This window comes from Dipodomys merriami, unplaced genomic scaffold, assembly GCF_024711535.1.
Source record: "Dipodomys merriami isolate MVZ:Mamm:240054 unplaced genomic scaffold, mDipMer1.0.p SCAF_246, whole genome shotgun sequence".
Taxonomy (NCBI): Eukaryota; Metazoa; Chordata; class Mammalia; order Rodentia; family Heteromyidae; genus Dipodomys; species Dipodomys merriami.
Window position 1 is genome coordinate 188,129 of NW_027203893.1, and position 8,488 is coordinate 196,616.

The following is an 8,488-nucleotide window of genomic DNA, read 5'->3' on the forward strand; positions in this document are numbered from 1 at the left end:
GTCTCAGGCATTCAAGGCAAGCACTCTACCAAAGAGCCAACTTCCCAGCCCTAAATTGTGTTAATATTTTTACTAACTAAAATGATTTTACGGAGCCTATTTGGCACACTACAATGCCGAACAGATTGAATGGAGACATGGAAATACATTCCACATCCAAATGAGGCAACTTAAAGAGTTTTCAAAGACAAATCATGAAGATTTAACAGTGGTGGAGCCCATATAGTCCTTCAGCTTCACTAGACTTGAAGCCAAGATGCTGTGATTAATTGGAAATCAGGCAAGAGCTAAGAGGAGGACATAGAAGCAGGACATAGAAGAATTGACCTTTTGTAACAGACACTGTCTTTCTAGGTATAGGTGATTTAACTCTACTCTCCTCCATACATCTTGGTGAACAAATTCAAGACAAAGAGAAAAATAATCTATTGAAATAATTTTGCATAGAATAACTTCATTGTTCCTGATATGGTATCTAAGGAGAGTCTTACAATATAAGATAAAACTGCAGTATTTTTCAGTTTCCTCTAAGCATCTTCTTAGCAAAATATATCTTTTAGGTTAGAATTGATTGAACCAAAAAGTGATGGAGTACTTATGTTTGTGGGCACTTTAGACACAAGAAGACTTTCAAGGTAAGAGAAAAAATACAGCCAAATATTTGTGATCACAACTTCTTGGACTGTTTTCTGGAGACAAAGTTTTACATTACACTTCTTCTCATTGACATAGATGTTGTTTCATGGCAACCAAGTGCAAGAGGGAAGTTTCATAGACTCGCTTGGCCAATTAATCAGCATGAAAGAAGAAAATGGCAAATAATATTTAATGAATTACTTTGACCAATTACTTTGCCAGAGGAAAGAAGGAAAAATATAATTCAAAATCAATTGACTTAAAAGTATGAAGAAAGAGTAGTGAAGAAAGATTAGAGAAAATATGGAGGATTGTTTTCTCTCCAGTGGAGTAATGCGTTCTTGATCTTGTTTCTTCCATTCTATCTTCACAAGCTATCAAGTGTGTCTCACGACTGGATTATCCAGTTCAGACAGAGAACTCCTAGAAGAAAGATACTATTTGCAGGAGATGTAGGTGATTGTGATTTATAACCTTAGACAATCTATTTAAATCTGTTCAAAATTCTTTCCTATCCCAAACTTCTCTCTTTGGACAGCGTTGTTTGCTTTTCCCAAGACTACCCTTCATTAACTGCTTAAAATTTTGGGAAGAAATATTCATACTCTCTAGATATTTCTGGTTGGTTGTGATTTTTGTGTGTTTTTGTTTTTTGTTGTGTTTTTAAACTGAATTTCAAAAGGTTGTGCAAGTGTGTTACAATTAAATATATCCATCTAATTGTCCATTGCTCTTGGATCAGAGTCACTCCTTCCATCATTCTCAACCAAATGCTTCTCCAATATTTATTTCAGATTTACCACTTCCTTTATCATATGTGTACATTGAGTATTCTAGCTGTACTTGCCCCTTGTTCATTTTTCATTCATTCTATGTCTTTACTATAATTTCTTTCTGTTTTCAACTTCCTGATAGTCATCCTGTTAAACTGTCTATTAATACTTTGAAAGGTTTATATACATTTCATGGAGTTTCCATTCTGCATATGCTTGAACTGATGTCAGCTTATATTTCCATAATTCATTCATCTGCAGTAACAATTTGCAAGACTGGAGACGTGAAGCACTTAAACATGATTTTATTCTCATCCATTTGGAAGATTAATCTTCAGTCAAAAAGAAAGTTAAAAAATGCATAGAATGTACTCCTAGCTACCAATTTTTATAAATAGCTTTGTACAGTGGTGTGATTGTTTTATTTTACATGGTATAATATTTTTTACTACCTATAAGTTTTGGAAAAAGAAGAAAACTAAAATTTATTCCTATATAGGAATGTGATAGAAATAGAAGACAGATTTTATATTTGTCATATCTCTGATGAGTACCCATATCAAGACCTAAAGTCATATTTCTCCCTATGTTACACAGATAGGGAAAACATAATATTACATATGATAAGACAACTATTTGTGACATTTTAAAATGTGCCTTATTAAATGATGACATTTACTTTATTAGCAAACATTTTGGTTTGAAATTTGGCAGGCTGATCTATTTAACACATTTCTGGAAGGCTCCTATTGAAAAACACAAATTGTGGTTGGTTATTTCTAGACTTCAATGAACGTGTTTGGCATTAGTGCTGGGTAAATAATTCAACTCTATTGTAACTTGCTCCCTACACATGAAAAACTTGTAATGTCACTAAGTATCATCTACTTGTCAAATGTTATTTTGGCGAATGTGATTTTAAAAAGTTAATTTGTAAAGGAATAACTTTCAGTCGATTAAATGTAGATTATCATTGGTTTGAGAGTGACATTTTATACCACTGAACCATGTTGTACTGAAGTCCCAGTGTTTTGCAGCACTAAGGATCTTCTCAATGTTTTTCTGAATTACATTTGAACTCTAAGTAAATTTTTCTGGATCTTGGTAGACCAATTATGGATCTATCCTTCCAGGAACTATTTTTTGGCCCACTTATGCTGGACTAAAATCTTTCATTAATCATAGCGGAGGGGTATTAAAAATAATCTTATGACACTTTGTGAACTTGCTCACTGATATGGGCTGGCCATCTGTAAGTTGAATGTTTGAATCATAGTACATACTCTCAAAATTTGTGATCTCATCTTTCATTTTAAGTTGCCTTGCATTTCACAATTGCTTACTGCTAAATCCTGCATCTCAAGGAATTGGGGCCCTGAAATATAGGAAATGAGAAATTGAAATGGGTCTTCAATTACTTTGTTGCATGTTGCATGGGCCTATGTGAGAAGTCTTGCCCTTGTTATCTGATGATGCAGGTAACTGGTACCTGGGATCATAGGAATCATTGGGTCGTGCAGAAGAATAATATTTGTTTGACATCTTATCAGAAAAATTTGAGCATAATCAGTAGGAATGCTTCAGAAATATGGAGAAAAACAGTTTGGAATCAGTGAATTAAAACAATAAACAGAGAAGCAGAGTAAAATCCCTTATAGATTAGAGGAAAACAAAATTGGTTTTTTACCATGTGAATTCAGAAAACCAAGAACAGTTTGAATGTATCACAAGTTTATACCAAAGACACTGCGTTAATACTTTTTATATTCTAATATACATTTTAAACCTAATTATTTGTATTCCAATTCTATTTATTGCAATAAATAAATTTTAATTTATTTGTGAAATTATCAACTAATTCTAGTAAGTTTCATTGTGTGAAATATAAAATCAGCACATATAAATATAAAATATATAACTATATATAATATAAGAAAAAAGACATATGTTTTGCATTGTTCTGTTGTGGTTACAGTATCAAAGGCAACTCTGTTTTAAAGTATTATTACATTATCTCTACCTCAGTGTTTGATAGAGTTGCACCTAAAGATTTACTATTTGTAGATTTACAGCCTGTAGGCAAGAGAAAACACTGTGATGAAAACATTACCAATTTAAGGCCTAATAATGAGAAGAAACATCTGGACTTCTCCTGCAACTATGAAAATATTTGGTGATAGTAATGCAGTAGTGTAACTTCCTACCTGGTAGGATGGTAGACAGGCCAGGATATTAAGTAATCATGAATATGATCGATTTTTTCCCCTTCTTGGCTTTAGTTACTTTTGAAATGTTAGATATAATAAACAATTATATTTTGATAAAATACCTTCTAGTCTGAACAGTTATGACTGAATTGTTCATCTCTCTATGATCCCTTGTAAGTAAGATTAGTGTTGTTCAAGTAAAACAATCTATGGTGTCAGGGTAAGATATTCTGATTGGTCTGTTCCTACATGGAAGAAGAATAAAGGGTCAGGTAGACATTTGTGCCAGTAAGACCTCACTTGGGAAAATGTCAAATGCAGAAGGTTAGAAGTAGCTCTTAAGCAAGGCTTACTTTGAATCCATTAGCTCCACAAAGCTAATTCAGTTGGATCAATTAGTACATGAAAAAGCCATCACCTTTGGACCTAGCAATAAATTATTGAAAGTATGATCAAATTCCAAATGAAAAAGACTTAAAATTGTCATTGACAAAAAAAAATTGCAAATGTGAGCATTAAGATGAACAATATATTTTTTTTCCACTATTCACAGAATTTTAGGGAAATAAGATCAGTAGCATTGTCAGGAACAATATAGTTTCCTTATTACAAGTAGGCAACGGTGGATATAAGTCTGTATAAAGATTGCATCATTAACTGCTTAAATTTGGAAGATACTACATGCTTCAGCAGCACGTATTCCCAATTACAATACAGAGATTAACATGGCAATTGCACAAGGATGATATGAAAATTTGTGAAGTATTCCGTATTTTTCTTTCTTCAGATGCAAGAAATGAAAAACATTTATTAAAAAGTTGATTACAAAATAACAAGTGTAACAACATACGTAATTCATATAATTAAATTTAGTTTGACATCAGTGTATTAAATCTTCACCTCAGAAAGGCGTTTACATACCATAAACTTTACAAAACTTTTGAAATTAGACAACATTGTCATTTTATCCCAAAGAAAAATAATATTAGGACCTAGGAAAAAAAGGAATCTAAAACTATCTATATGGAATACAATCTGAAAGGACACATTATACAAACATAGAATATTTTAAAATATTCTTTTTCAGACAAGCACCAGAAATACTTTAGTTTCTGTACTATTCATTTAAATAGATAAGTTAAAATTATTTCTGATTAAAATTTCACAAACTCTGCAGAAATCATTATACATGTATACAAAAACTCTTGAATACATTTTGACATCCAATGCAGGCAATTCACTTGGAAGAATTCCACGGAATTCATGAATTTTTTACAGTAAGTATTGGTGTTGCCGGACGCTGGTGGCTCAAACTATAAAAAGAATTTTGAGGTATTACCAGGTGTAATAGACTCAGACAGGCCTACCACTATAAAGGTCATGATAAGGTCTCTAAAAGAGACTATTCAAGTTAATAAAGGGCAGAGGATTGCCCAAATATTTTACTCTCATATTTAAACTTGCCTAATCCCACACTGACTCAAAACAGAAAAGGAGGGTTTGGCACCACAGATACTGTAGCCTGGATTCAGGAAATTACAGATAAAAGGCCTTACAAGGCCATTAAAGTCAATGGAAAACAAATAACAGGACTCTTAGACACAGGAGCTGACAGATCCTGTATAGCTGGAAAAGATTGTCCTATGGCCTGGCCAGTGCAAGAGACTTCTTCTTCCTTAATTGGATTAGGGATGGCTTCTAATGTAGCTTAGTCAGCTCAGAGACTCAAATGGGTATGTGAAGGGCAGTAAGGCCACTTCAAACCTTACGTTGTTCCCACCTTGCCCTTTTCTTTATGGGGCAGTGACATCATGCAAGACATGAAAATAAAATAGGACAAATAGACTCCTCATCGAAGGAGCAAAATTTTTCATAGGGGCCACTGACGAACAGCTTTATGCTGACAAAATAATATGGAAACGTGTTGATCCTGTATGGATTAATCAGTGGCCCCTAACTCAAGAAAAGATTGAAGCCACACAGGACTTAGTTCAAGAACAATTGAGTCAAAGGAAGAATAGAAAAGACTACCAGTTCATGGAATACTCCATTTTTTGTCATTAAAAAAGAAGTCAGGAAAATGGAGATTATTACAAGATCTGAGGGCAATTAATGAGACCATGCATAACATGGGAGCCCTTCAACCAGGTCTACCCTCTCCTGTTGCAGTCCCACAGGGTAGATACATAATAATAATAAACTTACAGGATTGCTTTTTTACAATAAAATTACAATCAGAAGATTCCAAGAGATTTGCTTTCAGTGTCCCTTCGGCTAATTTTAAACAAACTTATAATAGGTACCAATGGAAAGTGCTACCTCAGGGCATGAAAAACAGCCCTACCTTATGTCAACAATATGTGAAAAGGGCTATAGAACAAATTAGAGAAAAATATCCAGGGGCATATATTATTCATTATATGGATGATATACTTATGGCCGATGAAACTAGAGAAAAGACAGAAAAAATATTACAGGATATGGTAGAACAATTAACAAAATTCGGTTTGATAATAATAACTCCTGATAAAGTTCAACATGAATGACCTTTAAATTATCTGGGAAAAGTGATTGGACATGATTATATTATGTCTCAAAAGACACAAATTAGAACAGATAAACGAAAAACATTAAATGATTTCCAAAAATTATTAGGGAATATTAATTGGATTCGGCCTAGTTTAAAAATAGCTACAGGACAATTAGATCCTTTGATGAAAATGTTGGACAGAGACCCTAATCCTAAATCTACCAGGAAAATAACTCCTGCCGCCTTATCCTGTATAAAATTGGTAGAAAAAGCATTGAATACAGCTAAAATACAGAAAATTAATATTGTACAAACATGGTCCTTTAAAATTCTGGCTACAAGCTTTACTCCCACAGGATATTTTTGGCAGGATGGGATACTAGAATGGATCCATTATTCCCATAACCCTGGAAAAATAGTTGCTTCATATCCCTTTTTTTGTGCTAATTTGATTTTAAAGGCTAGATTAAGAGCTAGAGAATTATTTGGCCAAGAAATACCTAACATTATTATCCCTTATAAGAAACAATTAGATCATTTGATACGATTTGATGATGATTGGAAAATTGCTGTATTAACTTACACAGGTAAAATAAGCTTTCATATGTCCCAACATCCTTTTATACTGAAACCCCTGTGATATTTCCAAAGGTTTTGGTTACAGAACCTTTGGGAGGGGCATTAAGTATTTTTACAGATGGATCTTCTAGCGGAAAGTCTGTGGTTTATTGCAGTACAAAACCACCATTAATATCTTCTGACCCAACTGTACCTGCACAACAGATTATTGCAGTTCTGCTAGCCTTTCAAAATTATTCAGAGGAGTTTAACCTTTACACAGATTCGCGCTATGTGGTTTCCTTGTTTCCTGCCATTGAAACAGCCCTAGTTACTGGTCATTCTAAAGTAAAAGACTAATTAATAAAATTACAACAGCTATTACAACAAAGAACGACAAAGGCATTTGTGGGACACATCAGGGGGCATAGTAATCTCCCTGTACCTTTGTCTCAAGGGAACAAGTTAGCAGACTTATTAACTAAGGAAAGTCACGTAATGTCAGCTTTAGAAGAAGCTCAGGAAAGTCATAGACTACACCATCTGAATGCTAATGCCTTAAGAAAGATGTTTCAAGTGTCCTGAGAACAGGCAAGACAAATTGTAAGGGAATGTGAGGCATGCCTGGAAGTTTTTCATCCACAAAAAATGGGAGTTAATCCTAGAGGCTTAAAGCCTAGAGTTCTGTGGCAAATGGATTTTACCCATGTAACAAAATTTGGGAAACTCTCCTTTGTCCATGTTACTATAAAGACTTATTCTCATGCTATGGTTGCTACAGCCCATTCTGGAGAGGCTGTGAAAGATGTTATTCAACATTTGGTTAAAGCCTTTGTAGACCTAGGAATTCCTAAGGAAATAAAAACTCACAATGGACCAGCATACACCTCCAATGCTTTTGCTAAATTTTGTGCACAATGGAAAATCGTGCACAAAACAGGGATTCTGTATAATCCACAAGGCCAAGCAATCATAAAACGAGCTCATCAGACCTTAAAAAGTCAATTGACAAGAATTAGACAGGGAGGAGAGAAGCAATACTTCCCCCATTACACTCTTAACCATGCTTTACTGGTTCTTAATTATTTCAATGCTGATGAGCAAGGAATAACCCCAATGATGAGACATTGGGGCATGGGAAAAACTACAACTTTTCCTTTACTAAAATGGAAGGATCTACTTACTGGAACCTGGCGTGGGCCAGACATCCTGTTAACATCCGGGAGAGGCTATGCTTATGTTTTCCCACAGAATGCAGAATCCCCCATTTGGGTCCCAAACAGACTCATCAGGCCTTTCTTGGGCCCAAAAAAGAGACAGGAAGAAAATGAAAATACATCAGCAGAGAAAACTGGAGCAGAAGATAAAGACTCTCTCTCTATCACCACCACAGGCTAATTTAACAAAAACCGCAACACCACCTATATGGGGAAAGATCAAGAAGCTGGTTGAAAAGGCCCGGCACATTTTGTTAATGAGTTAAATAAGGATGTTTCTCTAACATTAACAGAGCAAAAAATTATTGATCCAAAATTAAAAAAAAAAAAAATAGAGGCTTTGGAAAAAGTAGTCTTAAAGTTAAGGACTGAAGTCAATAATCTAAAAACCCAGCTGACAACTAGCTGTCATCAGTCATTTAAATATACTTGTGTTACCCCATTACCTTATAATGAGAGCTTAGATTGGGAAGTTACCAAAGTGCATTTACAAAAATTCTGGAAGGACAATAGCTTAATTCATGAGATAGGACAGCTACAGGAAGATATCTCAGCCCTTAGTCAAGC

General features: G+C 34.3%; 1 pseudogene; it reads left to right on the forward strand.

Moving 5' to 3' along the window:
* The first annotated feature begins 4,297 nt into the window (after positions 1-4,297).
* LOC138836012 (U6 spliceosomal RNA) lies at positions 4,298-4,393 on the forward strand (annotated as a pseudogene).
* Positions 4,394-8,488: the final 4,095 nt, after the last annotated feature.